The 13,824-nt window shown below is 41.5% G+C and overlaps 1 long non-coding RNA gene across 3 annotated transcripts in view; it reads right to left on the bottom strand.

The window, feature by feature from the left end:
* The window catches only part of LOC118917348 (uncharacterized), an 89,814-nt gene that overhangs the window by 25,917 nt on the left and 50,073 nt on the right, over positions 1-13,824 (bottom strand). The window contains exon 2 of one of the 3 annotated variants that reach the window (XR_008998910.1): positions 11,755-11,901. The exons of the other annotated variants lie outside the window; for them this stretch is intronic. This is a non-coding gene — a long non-coding RNA (uncharacterized LOC118917348). The remainder of the gene's footprint in view (positions 1-11,754; positions 11,902-13,824) is intronic. 3 annotated transcript variants of the gene reach the window in all.

Here is a 13,824-nt window from a genome sequence, read left to right as displayed (position 1 = left end):
TGGCCAACATCCTAAAGACAAGAACATAAATGCTGGTGAGGATGCGGAGAAAAGGGAACCCTCCTACACTGTTGGTGGGAATGTAAATAGTTTCAATTGCTATGGAAAGCAATATGGAGGTTCCTCAAAAAACTAAAAATAGAAATACCATTTGACCCAGGAATTCCACTCCTAGGAATTTACCTGAAGAAAGCAAGATACCTGATTCAAAAAGATATATGCACCCCTATTTATATGAGAGCACTATTTACAATAGCCAAAATGTGGAAGCAACCTAAGTGTCCATACTAGATGGATGGATAAAGAAGATATGGTACATATACACAATGGGAAGTTATTCAGCCATAAAAAGAAAACAAATCCTACCATTTACAACAAGATGGATGGAGCTAAGAGGGCATTATGCTCAGTGAAATAAGCGAAGTGGAGAAAGACAAGTACCAAATGATTTCCCTCATTTGTGGAGGTTAACAACAAAGCAAAACTGAAGGAACAAAACAGCAGCAGACTCACAGACTCCAAGAAGGGACTAGTGGTTACCAAATGGAAGGAGTTGGGGAGGGCGGGTGGAGAGTGAGGGAAAAGGGGATTAAGGGACAATATAATTGGTACACACAATATTGGGAGGTCACAGGGAAGGCAGTATAGCACGGAGAAGACAAGTAATGACTCCATAGCATCTTACTGCACTGATGGACAGTGAATGCAATGGGATGTGTGGGGGGGACTTGATAATATGGGTGAATGTTGAATCCACAATGTTGCTCATATGAAATCTTCATAAGACTGTGTATCAATGATACCTTAATTTAAAAAAAGAAAAAAAAAAACAAATGGCTATCTCATTTTCTTCCTGTTTCTCAGCACGAACAGGAAAGTGGAATAAAGGAATGACTGAGAAGAGAAAGATGGATCTTGTGGTTCTCCAACACAATCCATCCATCTCATTCAACTTGTATTCAATGCCTGCTACTTTTCAGGGGCTCTCCTAGACACATGATGCATCAGTTCCCTGCCCACTACCTTCAAAGTGAGGAGAACACAAACAGCCCCTGTGTGAAATCTAAGTTAGGGATGTTCAATTAAGAAAACCCTAGAATGACTTTTGGAAAATACACTACTGCAGCACATAAGTAATGCATGCTGAGAACCAAGGAAGATAAGAGGATGGAAGGGAACAGCCCTGGGGCTGCTGAGTGCAGCGATTACACTTTCAAATCACACCTATGGTTCACAACTGAGACTCAAGGCCTGACAAAAATGTCAATTTTAATAGAAAACTTTGCTCATCTCACTTCCAAAGATTCTGGATTTAGGTAACACGAGTTGAAACCTTGAACACAAGCATAATGTACTTTACTTTCCATACATCAAGTCCATCATAATTCTGACTTCTTCACAAAGACTCCTCTGCTGATGCCAAAGACACACTGGTAACTCAGGTAAATTAAGTGAGTATCATACAATTGAGCACTTAAGTCTATATTCTTGATGGTTTCTCTGAATATCTCCTTGCTCTTCAAGAACAAGCACTGTGTTTTCATAGTCCCAAGAGCAGAACTGGGTGTAATAAACACTCAGTTTCACATGTCTATTTGTTTACTAATTCTCTATGGCTAAATCCCACCAGACTTCAGCTATGCTGCATTACACATTGATGGCTCAGTCTGGGTGCACACCTCACCCGCTGGAGGTCAGTGCTTGGGTGCAGTAAAGAACAGAGCCATTGCTGCCCCACAGCCTGATTCACTAACACTGTGATCGTGGTCAGTGCGCCTTGCCTGGGTAGAATCTAAAGTAAGAAGTAAAGGGTGTCTAAGGAACAACCTGTGAAATCTTAACCCATTCACGGGCATATAGATGGGAAGGGAAAGGGAAGGGAAGAGGAGCGGGGGAGAAGGGAGGAGAGTGGAGGGGATGAGAAAGGAGGGGAGGGGGAAAGGGATGGGAAAGGAAGAGAAGGAATATAGACACGGCATGACAGCTGTAGCCGTGGTAAACTTTAGAGTAACTCTCATGTATTTGACTATGACCAGACTTTGAATATTCAAGTTCCACGGGCCAAAGTGGTCATATTCTCAAATATCTATGGGTGTCAGGCAGGCCCATTAAATTAGGCAAAAGGGTTGTGGTAGACTATATTGTACATACTATTGGCTGCCTCCCCCTGCAAGTGGATTACACTTTCGCAGCCCCTCTGCAGTCACAGTGCAACTTGCCTTGGCCAATGAAAGAAGTGCAGATGCTCTAAGAGCTAGTACATTTTTCTTCACACTCTCTTTCCTTCTACTTTAGTACCAGTGATGCTCCACAGAAAGACTGCTCCCTGGCCTGATACTGGAGTGAAAAATGATGTGGAACAAAACCACAATGGACTTGCAATTTTACCTTGCCAGTAAGCCATTGAAACTTTTCATTCATTTGTTACTACAGCATAACCCACGATTAATATACAAGTCAGGCAGAAGACATTAAGGGATGGTGGGTACTGGGTAAGCACATTCCCTTCCCAAAGAGAATATAAGCCTAGCGTGCCAGATTTTCAAGTTTTTTAAATGCTGGCAATTAATTTGGTTTTCTTCTCAGTAACACCGTGTGGATCAAACAAATGCCTATGGGCCACCAGTCTTCAACCTCTGTTACTGGCCCTTGGCTTTTGTAGAATGAACACATACCTGGATCATGCTATACAAATGTATTGAAGTGTGATTTTTAACTACACACTCGGAAGCTGGTGTGCATAAGCAAAGAGTTTAATTCCTGAGTCAGTCTGAAGGACCACCAGCATTCCACCACAGTGCAGGTTGGTTGTTCTCTATTTCAAATTCTGAAACTCTCAAGGGTTTGAAGGAGTTACTTGGCTTTTTAACTCAAATTTTACCACATTCTAGTGAAGAGTTCATTTTCACTTGTGCATTTGGGCCAATATGGCTCCTGCCTACCTCTACAGCCACATCTCATGCCATCTTATTCTCCCTCACTACACTGCAGACCAGTGATAAAGTCTAATCCATGGACTGGTCTTAATCTGAGAATTATTCCTTGCCTGTCTGCAATGAGATAAGAAACTTGATTCAGAATGTAAACAAACTATATTACTAAGCATATTCTTTAGTTCAATGACAATAAACACTATACATATCCTATATCCTAAGCATTGAGCACAAGGCCTGTTACTAGTAGGCACTCAAACATTTGTTGAGTAAATAAATGAGGGATGGAGGCAAGCACGAACAGTATGGTTTAGGATTATATCTGTCAATGTCAGGAAAAACAGCAACATCTTCAGTGACTCATCATTAAGTGTCAGAAAGAGTTCACCTTGCCTTGAGGGTTGCTGTGCTTCCACCCCCCAGTGAAGAATCCTTAGAAGAGTGTCCTAACTCAAGGCCCCCTCCACAGCATTTTATGAGAGCTTCAATAGAGATGTCAGGAACCATCACAGTGTTTTTCCATCTTGTGCTAAGGTCATGTGATAGGAAGGTGCTTAAAGTTATTTGGTCTGGATCACAGTATCAGATCTTCAAATGACTCTTTGAATCACCCAAACAGCACAGCCATGAAACTGGTGCCAGAAAAATGAGCCATCTTTCTGGCTGAAACACAAATCTTGCTGGTGGAACAGTGACAAAAAAGAGCTACTCAGACTGCCCAAATGGCTTCATTGTATAAAGGCTGCAGTGCTTCCTACCCTGGAGAAGCCAACCTGCAAACTATAATCTAGATTCTCCTTTGGCTTCACAAAGGTACAAAATCAGATACTATGGGACCTGAGGCAAGGGATAGGGTAGTAGGGACTGTGGGAAACTTCACATACCCTAACTAAAAACACAGTGGTTGGTTAGTTCTAAGAAAACATTACAATGCAGGAATGCAGGCCCAGAATTGTCAGCTCTTTTGATTTTTCAAGAGAAGCTGGAAATTTATATGAGGGATAAAAATGTGGTATGGGTATATTCAAGTATGAGTATATATCAAATTCAACTCTAATGCTATTTATTTAGTTCATACTATGTCCAAGTCACTGTCTTAGATATCTATGTATGTCCCAGATATAGCTATTTATTAAAAATAAAAATGAACAAGAGCCAGGACCCACGGACTCAAAAAGCTTTAATTTTGTCAGAAAACCAAGACATGTTCTTAAATAGAACATAAGACAATATGGGGAATGCTGTGTATTAAGTGTGTATAAAGCACATTAACAGTCCTAACATACAGTAAATGCTACATGTGTTGGCTGCTGCTGTTATGACTATTGTAATACTATAGTATTATTATATTATTATAATCATGATCTCAGGATCACACTTGACAAAGTGACCTGGAGAAGGCCCAGCAGACAGTCTTGCACTTAACTAGGCACTCAAACACCAGCTAAATGAAGGAAAGCTTGGTGAAAGAGCAGCATTTGAGTTGGGACTTAAGAAATGAGTAGGAAAATTTTAACACATGAAGAAAGAGACTTAGGCAAAAGGAACAAAGAGCCTCTAAGGATAAAGGCATCCTCGAAGACTGGACAAAGTTGGTTCCAGTCGGAACCTGAGGAAAAAGAAGAGGAAGCAAGGATAGAAAGATGAACTCACCATGAAGAGCCCTGAATGCCACTCAAGACTGCATGTGGCTCACAATAGGCACTTGAGCTCAGTGTAAAGCCTGCTCTGCACAGCCTTCTAGATAGTAGTCTAGTCAATGACTACTCAGACAAAGAAGAGACTAGTTTCCAAATTTTAGATATTCAGGACATGCAGAGCAGTTCCATGTGCACATATGATTTTATGCTGTGCTTGTTATTTGACCTCGGGCCCCTTACTTAACCTCTATATTTCCTCATCTGGAAAATGTGCATGATAGTTTTATCAACCCAAAATGGTGGAAATGAGATCACCCACATAAACCACTTCAAAAAGTATCTGGCACAGAGTACAGTGCTCCATAAATGCTACCTGCTTTTCATTATTCATGTATTATGCCGAGAGGTAAAACAGAGGAAAATACTTCACTTGGGCCCTTGAGAGCAGTGGTGTAGGTTGGAGGCCTGTCACAGTATCCTTCATGCTCTAGAATGTTACATGCTGCTTCAGAGGCCAGGGGACATCCACTTGGGGACTCTTGTAGTCCCAGCTCCATCCCCACTGCCTCCAAGCAGCCCCCTTTCTCCCCCCTTTGCCCCTAAACAAAGGGGCCTCCATGCCCAGCCCAGAGATGAAAAACGAGCATCCTGCTGGAAAACCACCCATCTCCACTATGCTGCCCCACCTCTCTCTGGACAGTCATTAACTCCTTTTCTAAAGCAAGAAGATCCCCTTAACACAATCGTCTCCAATCTCATTCCTGTTTCTCCAAATCCACTTCCTTCGCTCCTCGAGAAAAGAGAAGTTTCTTTTTTGTTACTGTTTGCAAAGGTATAAAATGTGTGTATCTGGAGTAAGGGGTGGAGGCTGAGTCATGGGAAACTTGAGACCATAACCTATTCTTTTATGAGTTGGGCGCACAATTGTGCCAACAGATTAATACAAAAAGATTTTGATTCTTGGATGATTTATTTACCTCTTGATCATCCAAAATAATATTAAAGTTCAAAGCTTACCAAGTCATAAATGAGAGTGAACTCCCTACAAAAATCAAATAGGGTATTAAAATGGGGAGCTGCTTCTTCCATGTACATGCTGGGCAGAAGTCCAAGCCGGGAGCATGCAGTTACAGGTATATATGAGAGACCATCTCACAACAAAGGCAGCAAGGTCCAGGCCACCATCAGCACTGGCAATTTGGTATTCTCATGACACTGGGAGGCTTTGAGGCAAAGCTGAGGTTGGCAAACAGGCACCTGGTTGGGATAGGAGGCAAATCAGGAAACTGGATTCAAGATTGTTGTCAAATACTTTCTCTGTAGCTTGGGCCTCTCTCTACTATACCACCTTCAAAAGTGGCAGCTTTTACTCTAGGAGCATCTTAAAGGCACCACTGTTTCAGACACAAGTCCTCTGCCAAGCACAAGGTACCTCAACAACACAAGTTGTTTTAATGGTACTGCATTAACACTGAATGGTGGCTTTATTAAGAATTATTCAAAGCCTGTTTGCTTTTCACAAGTGTCTATCATCTTGGCCAAGGGACAAGGCATTCTTAATTTCAGTGCTTTGTTGCCTTTATTTCTTTGCTACTATGTAGTCAATAGGAGCAAGAAGGGACATTAGGCTCTAAAGTTTATTCTCTCCCCATTCTCTAGCTTCCAGGTGCTGTAAATTTTCCTTGTTTTTTGGTTTAAGTCTTTAAAAATAACAGAGTGATAAAATGTAAGTACTGGTTAAAGGGAATTTTTCCTGTTGTCATAGAGGTCTCTGCACAGCAAAGGAAATGATGAAAAGGCAATCTAATGAGTGGGAGAAAATATTTGCAAATCTATATCCAAAATACATACAGAACTCATATAACTCAATAGCAAAGAAACCCAAACAATCAGATTAAAAATTGGGCAGAGATTTTGAACAGCCATTTTTCCAGAAAAGGCATACACTGGCCAACAGGTACATGAAAAGGTCCTCAGCATTACTAGTCATCAGGGAAATGCAAATCAAAACCACAATGAGATATCACTGTTAAAACAGCTATTACCAAAAAGACAAGAAATAACAAATGTTGGCAAGGATATTGGAAAAGGGAACACTTATGCCCTATTGGTGGGACTATAAATTGGTACAGCCACTTTGGACAAGAGTATAGAGATTCCTCAAAAAAATTAAAGATAGAACTACCATATGATCCAGCAATTCCACTTCTGTATATTTACCTGAAGAAAACAAAAACTAATTCAAAAAGATACCTATATTCCCATATTCACTGCAGCATTATTTACAATAGCTAAGATATGGAAGCCACTTAAATGTCCACTGATGGATGAATAGATAAAGATGCTATGACATGTAGATACAAAGGGGTACTATTCAGCCATAAAAAGGAAAAAATCCTGCCAATTGTGATAACATGGATGGATCTTGAGGGCATTATGCTAAATGAAATAAGTCAGGAAAAAGAAAGACAAATAGCATATGACTTCACTTACATGTGGAATAAAAAAAAACTGAACTCACAGATTGCTGGTTGCCAAAGGTGGAGGTGGACAAAAATGAGTGAAGATGGTCAAAAGGTATACTTCAAGTTATAAAATATATAAGTCCTGAGGATGTATTTTACAGCATGGAAACTAGAGTTAATAATACGGAATTTCATCTTTGAAAGTTGCTAAGAAAGTAAATCTTCAAAGTTCTCTTCACAAGAAAAAAATCTGTAATTATGTATGATGGCAGATGTTAACTAGACTTACTGTGGTGATCATTTCACAATCTATACAAATATTGAACCAGGATGTTGTACACCTCAAACTAATACAATGTTATATGTCAATTATGTCTCAAAAAATAAATTCTCCTGAAGACATCAAGCAAGTAGAGGCAGTGTGAAGTGAAACAGGTATAGGCTTCCCAGTGTAACAGACATGGGTTCAAATCCTGATGCTCTGTGATCTTATGCAAATTATCTTTCCATATTTAGGTGGTATACTAACCGACCTTGCAAGGGTATTTGAGAACTCAATATATATGTAAAAATCCTTCTCCAGTAATGGTATTATTATTTTAATCACAGACAGAGTTTTAACCAGGAATTAAATTACTACAGACCTTCAGACTCAGACTGAACACCTGTGAAGACATAGCAAATGAAAAATTTTAAAGGTTCCTTGTGCTGTCGTAGGAACACAGCATGCTTGGATAGTAACAAAACGGATATGTGGGGAACAGGAAACAAGTGGATGGTGAGTAAAAGACATTCTTTATATTTAAATGTGCCCCATTATAATTGTTCTGAAACTACTTGTATAAAAGACATATGTTTCACACTGTTTATAGAGAAATTAAATTGCTTCAAAAAGGGGATGAGAGGTGATCCAAGACGGTGGCATAGGAAGACCCTGAACTCACCCCCTCCCACAGACACACTGAATCTATACCTAATATACAGCAATTCCTTCTAAAGAAGAACTAAAGGCTGATTGAACAGCTTTTGCACAACAAACAATAGAGAAACCACATAGATACAGAGACACTGTAACCACAGGCACTCTACTCCCAACACAGCAACTTACAGTGGTCAGGGATATCACTTAAGAGACCCTTACACAGATTCACCTGCCCTGGGCCACTGTGAAAAAACAACAGTTTAAAGAACAACTAGACCGTAAGTAAAGGAAATCCACTTACTAACTTTAGAGCATCAGCCCAACTAGCAGAGAACTAATGGGACTCTCTCCAGGATCAGAAGTGCTGGTGAGCACCATATTTTACATTCACTCTCATTCTTGATAGTGCAGACGGGAACAGGGTCTAGGCACTTCAACTGGCATGGTGGGGCTGCCCCAGTATGACCCTAGGACCCTAGTCCATACCAGCTCTAGACATCCCCCCAGTATGGTGCACCCCAGAACCGCCCCCCCCGACTGTACACACCACAGCTCCAGCTGTCCCACCAAGACAGCCACAGCACAGCATACCCTGGGACCACCCCCAGCTCACTCCTGCTCCAGCCATCCTCCCAAGGGAGGTCTAGACCCACTCCAGCTCTAGCCAACGCAGCCCTGACTTGTCATAATCTCGGACATTACCAGCCCATCCTTGATCCAACTACCTTGCCAGTGCAGCCCTGATGTAGTGCACCCAGGACTCCTTGGACTGTGCCCACTCCAACTCTAGCCATACCACTGAGCAACCACAGTATGGAGTGCCCCAGTGCCCCCCAGCCCATGCCCACTCTAGCTCCAGCCATATTGCCAAGGAAGCCCCAGTGTGGTGTAACTTGGGCCCTCCCAGCCTGCACTCACTCCAGCACCAGTGGTAGGGAAGCCCAGCATGGTGCACCCCAGACTCTCCCACCCCATGCCCACTTCACCTCCAACTGTACCACCAGGGTGGGTAGAGCACACCCAGGACCCCTACTGCTAGAGCAGTTGCAATGTACCCCAACACACCCACGCCTAGTCCAGCACCAGCCAGTCTGCTAAAGTCATGAAGCACATGCAATTTACACAGAGGATGTCTTCCACAAGGCCACTCCTTCAAGACTAGGAGAGGGAGCTGTTTTGACTAATTTATAGAAACAAAGTTAAACAAAATGAGGAGAGAGAGGAATATGTTGCAAACAAAAGAACAAGATAAAGCCAGGGATGTTTACATGAGTGGCAGCAGGAGGGTGGGGGTAGGGAGTAGGGGGAGGGGACCTGATAAAACATAGATATCTGATAGAGACTTCAAAAATAATAGTCATAAAGATGCCCATCAAACTCAGGAGAAGACTGGAGAAATACAGTGAGAACTACAACAAAGCATTAGGAAATATACAAAAGAACCAATCAGACCCAAAGAATACAATAACTAAAATTAAAAATACACTAGAGGGAATCAACAGCAGACTAGATGATACAGAAGAACAGATCGGTGATATCAAAAACAGAATAATGGAACTCGCCCAATCAGAACAGCACAAGAAAAAAAGATTAAATGAAGATAGTTTAAGGGACCTATGGGACAATGTCAAGCACACTAATATTTGTATTATAGTGGTCCCAGAAGGAGAAAAGAGAGAAAAGGGGGTAGAAACTTATTTGAAGAAATAATGACTGAAAATTTCCCTAACCTTGGAAAGGAGACAGATATCCAGGTCCAGGAAGCACAGAGAGTACCAAACAAGATGGCTCAGAGATACACACCAAGACATACCACAATTAAAATGGAAAAATTTAGAGACTCTTAAAGGAAGCAAGAAAAAAAAACAGTCACATACAAGGGAAACCCCATAAAACTATCAGCTGATTTTTCAGCAGAAACTTTTCAGGTCAGAAAAGAGTGGTAGGATATATTTAAAGTGCTGAGAGGGAAAACTTAGAACCAAGAATATACTGCCTAACAAGGTAGTTCAGAAGTGAAGGGAAATAAAGAGTTTCCCAGAGAAGAAAAAATAAAAGTAGTTCATCACCACTAAACTAACCTTACAAGAAATGTTAAGGGTCTTCTTTAAGCAGAAAAGAAAAGCACTGCTAGACATAAAATATATGGAAGGAAAAATCTCACTGGTAAAGGCAAACATACAGTAAAGGCAGTGAATCATCCACTTAAAAAGCTAGTAACAAGGCTAAGACAAAAATAGTAGTCAACTGTAACTATAATAAGCAAGGGATACACAAAATTAAAAGATGTAAAATATGAACCCAAAAACATAAAAAGTAAGGGTGGGGAATAGAAATGTAGTGAGTTTAGAATGTATTTGAACTTAAGTGATTACTAACTTTATAAAGATTGCTATATGTATAGATCAATATGTGTGTGTGAGTGTGTGCGTGTGTGTGTGTGTGTGTGTGTAAACCTCATTGTAATCACAAACCAAAAATTCAAATAGAGACAATAAAATAGATAAAGAGGAAGGAATGTAAACATAACACTAAAGAAAACCATCAAGCCACAAAGGAACAACCCAAGAGAAGAAAGAAACAAAACTACAAAACAACCAGAAAACAATTTTTAAAATGGCAATGAGTATGTAACTATCAATAACTACTTTAAAGGTAAATGAACTAAATGCTCCAGTCAAAAGACACAGGGTGGCTGAATGAATAAAAAAGAAAGACCCATCTATATGCTTCCTACAGAGACTCACTTCAGATCTAAAGACACACACAGATGAAAGTGAAGAGAAGAAAAAGATATTCCATGCAAATGGAAATGAAAAGAAAGCTGAAGTATCCATACTTACATCAGACATAATAAACCTTAAAGCAAAGACTGCAATAAAAGACAAAGAGCATTACATAATGATAAAACAGTTAATCCAAGAAGAGAATATAATATTTATAAATAATCATGTACCTAACATAGGAGGACCTAAATATATAAAACAAATATTAATAGACATAAAGGGAGAAATAGACAGTAATACAATAATAGTAGAGGACTTTAATACCTGACTTACATCAACGGATAGAACATCCAGACATAAAATCAATATGGAAACATTGGCCTTAAATGACACATTAGACCAGATAGACTTAAAAGATATATACAAAAAATTTCATCCAAAAACTGCATAGTATACATTCTTCTCAAATGCACATGGGACATCCTCCAGGATAGATTGCATTAGGCCACAGAACAGATCTCAATAAATTTAAGAAGACTGAAATCATGCATTTTTTTCAGTATGACCACAATGGTATGAAATTAGAAATAAATTACAAGAGGAAAATTGGAAAAACCACAAACAAATAGAGACTAAATAGAAAATAGGTCAACAAAAAAAATTAAAAAGGAAATGAAAAATTACCTTGAGACAAGTGAAAATGGAAACAAACATGACTTTCCAGAATCTGTGGGACATAGCAAAAGCAGTTCTAAGAAGTAAGTTCATAGCAATACAGGCCTTCCTCAAGAGATAAGAAAAAGCCCAAATAAACAACATAACTTTACAACTAAAGGAACTAGAAAAAGGAGAACCAACAAAGCCCAAAGTTAGTAGAAGCAAGGGAATAATAAAGATCAGAGCAGAAATTAATTAAAATAGAGACTAAAAAATATATGAAAGATTTAGGAAACTAAAATTACTTCTTTGAAAAGATAAGCAAAAACCAATAATCCTCTAGTCAGACTCATTCTTAAAAAAAGAGATTGGTCCTGTGGGTAAAATTGCAGCATTTCCAGAATCTCTCACCTGGCCTTAGTTCATCTCCAGATCAATAGGGATTCCAAGGGGTGGAAAGAAATAGTCTATCTCCATATCAACAGGTAATTACAAGGGTGAGTGAGGGCTTATCTACACCAGAGAGGCTGGGTGGGGTCCTTTTTCTGCAGCCAGATCCTGCAAGACACTGGAGAGAAGTGAACAATTGTGTGTAGGCAATAAACAGGTTTCTCCCACTTCATTCCTCCCTTTGACTGATTTCAGTTTCAAAGATGTTTTGCCCCAGGCCTTTTCCCTGGAGTTACATCTGACAGTAATCAACAGGAGCTCTGAACCTGAAATCTGTCTACATGGGTGCAACCCTTGAGCAGGCTGCCTCTAGAGATGGAGGGAAGACGCCCAGAACCCCCCCTGTGGACGGTGGGGAGGCCTGAGTGGCTGCAGCAGGAGAGGGTGCAGCTTCACTTGGGAGCCCCCTATCTGTAGGGCTTCCAATTGGGGAGCCCCTAGTGGGGAACTGGTCTAGGGTAAAGTACCTCCTAGAGCGGTGGGGCCTGCCCCAGAATTGGGAGAGGGGGAGACACCGGATGCTTCAGAATCAGCCCTCTTTGAGATAGAAGACTGCGTAGAGTCCCTGAGTGGCCCTGTAGCAGCTGGAATTGTGGGATGCCTTTTCCCCAAGAGAGGGTTAGAGGAGAGAGAGAGACTTCATCAGGAGAGAGAGACAAACTTCAGCATCACTTGGAGGAGATGGGATGCTCTTAAGAAAGAGAGACAGTTACTGAGAACACAGGTTGCACTCCTGGAAGATACATTAGCAGCAAGGTATGAGGCAGCTGGAGAATCCATGTTGCAGGAGGCCATGGGGGAGGTGGAGGAAAGAGCCATACCTTGAGCCCTAGAGATGGTGGAGGAGATGTTGGGAGAGGATTGGGGGTGTGGCCAAGGGCTGCTCTGTAGCTGAGATCAACACCCGAGGCACCAGCCTCTCCTGTATTAAAGGCCTGCCAGTTGTAATTAAAAAAATAAAAATACAACCACCATGGGCTCCTCAGGGGGAGGAGCCACTCACTCCCCAGGTTGTGGAGTGCTCCATGCTCCACCTCTATACCCAGAATGAGTTGGTGGACATGAGCATCCAGTTTCAGCAGAAGCCACCGGAACCTCTGCCTATGTGGCTTTTGCATCTCTTAGAGATGGGGTTGGAAAACATTGTCATGGTGGGCTCTGATATGAGTAGACTGGCTTCCCTGACAACTCACCCCTCCCTCCGGCAGTGGTTGCCAAGTGCCTGTCACACAGGGAATCAGGTGTTTCTGGATTGGCTGACAGCAGCCATCAGGGCAGTTTGGCCTAATCAGGGTGATTTACCATACTTACCCACTAACTGGAAAATGTATGCTGAGCTCCAGCAGTTGTTACAGGAGCTGGGCATGAAAAATATCGTCCATAATATGAACCCCCAGGGCCCTGATGAGGAGCTGTTCACCAAAGGAATGAGAAATCTGGTGCTCCATACAGCTCCCCCATCTCTCTTTGGGTGGGCTGTGAATAGCACCAAGGTTCAGAGACCTGGTTTGTCGGTAAAATTCTTGGGGGTTGTCTGCTCAGGTAAAACTAAAGTTATTCCTAAAGCAGTCATACACAAGGTCCAGGCTTTCCCTACCCCTACCTACCACTGTGGCAGTATTACAAGAGTTTTTGTGTCTTTTGGGCTACTGAAGACTGTTTATCCCACACTTGCCACAAATTCTGAAGCCCTTATACCAGTTGGTTTGAAAGGGCATCAGGTGAATCTGGGATGAGACACATGCAGCTGCTTTTACTGCTGCTAAGCGAGCAGTCAAGGCCACACAGGCCTTGAGTGTAATGGACTCACCACGTGCTTGTGAGCTAGAGGTTCATGTAACAAGATGGTTATGGATGGGGCCTTTGGCAGCAGCTTGAACAGACACAGCAACCTACTGGATTCTGGTCACAACTATGGAAAGGAGCAGAGGTCTGGTACATCTTGATAGAGAAGCAACTGGCTGCTGGGTACCATGCCTTCCTGGCTATGGAGCCCATCACTGGAACAGCTCTGACCAAGGTAATAACCAC

The sequence above is a fragment of the Manis pentadactyla genome, chromosome 8 (genome assembly GCF_030020395.1).
Source record: "Manis pentadactyla isolate mManPen7 chromosome 8, mManPen7.hap1, whole genome shotgun sequence".
Classification (NCBI taxonomy): Eukaryota; Metazoa; Chordata; class Mammalia; order Pholidota; family Manidae; genus Manis; species Manis pentadactyla.
Note: the sequence above shows the minus strand (reverse complement) of the source record. Positions and strands in the feature narration are given on the sequence as shown.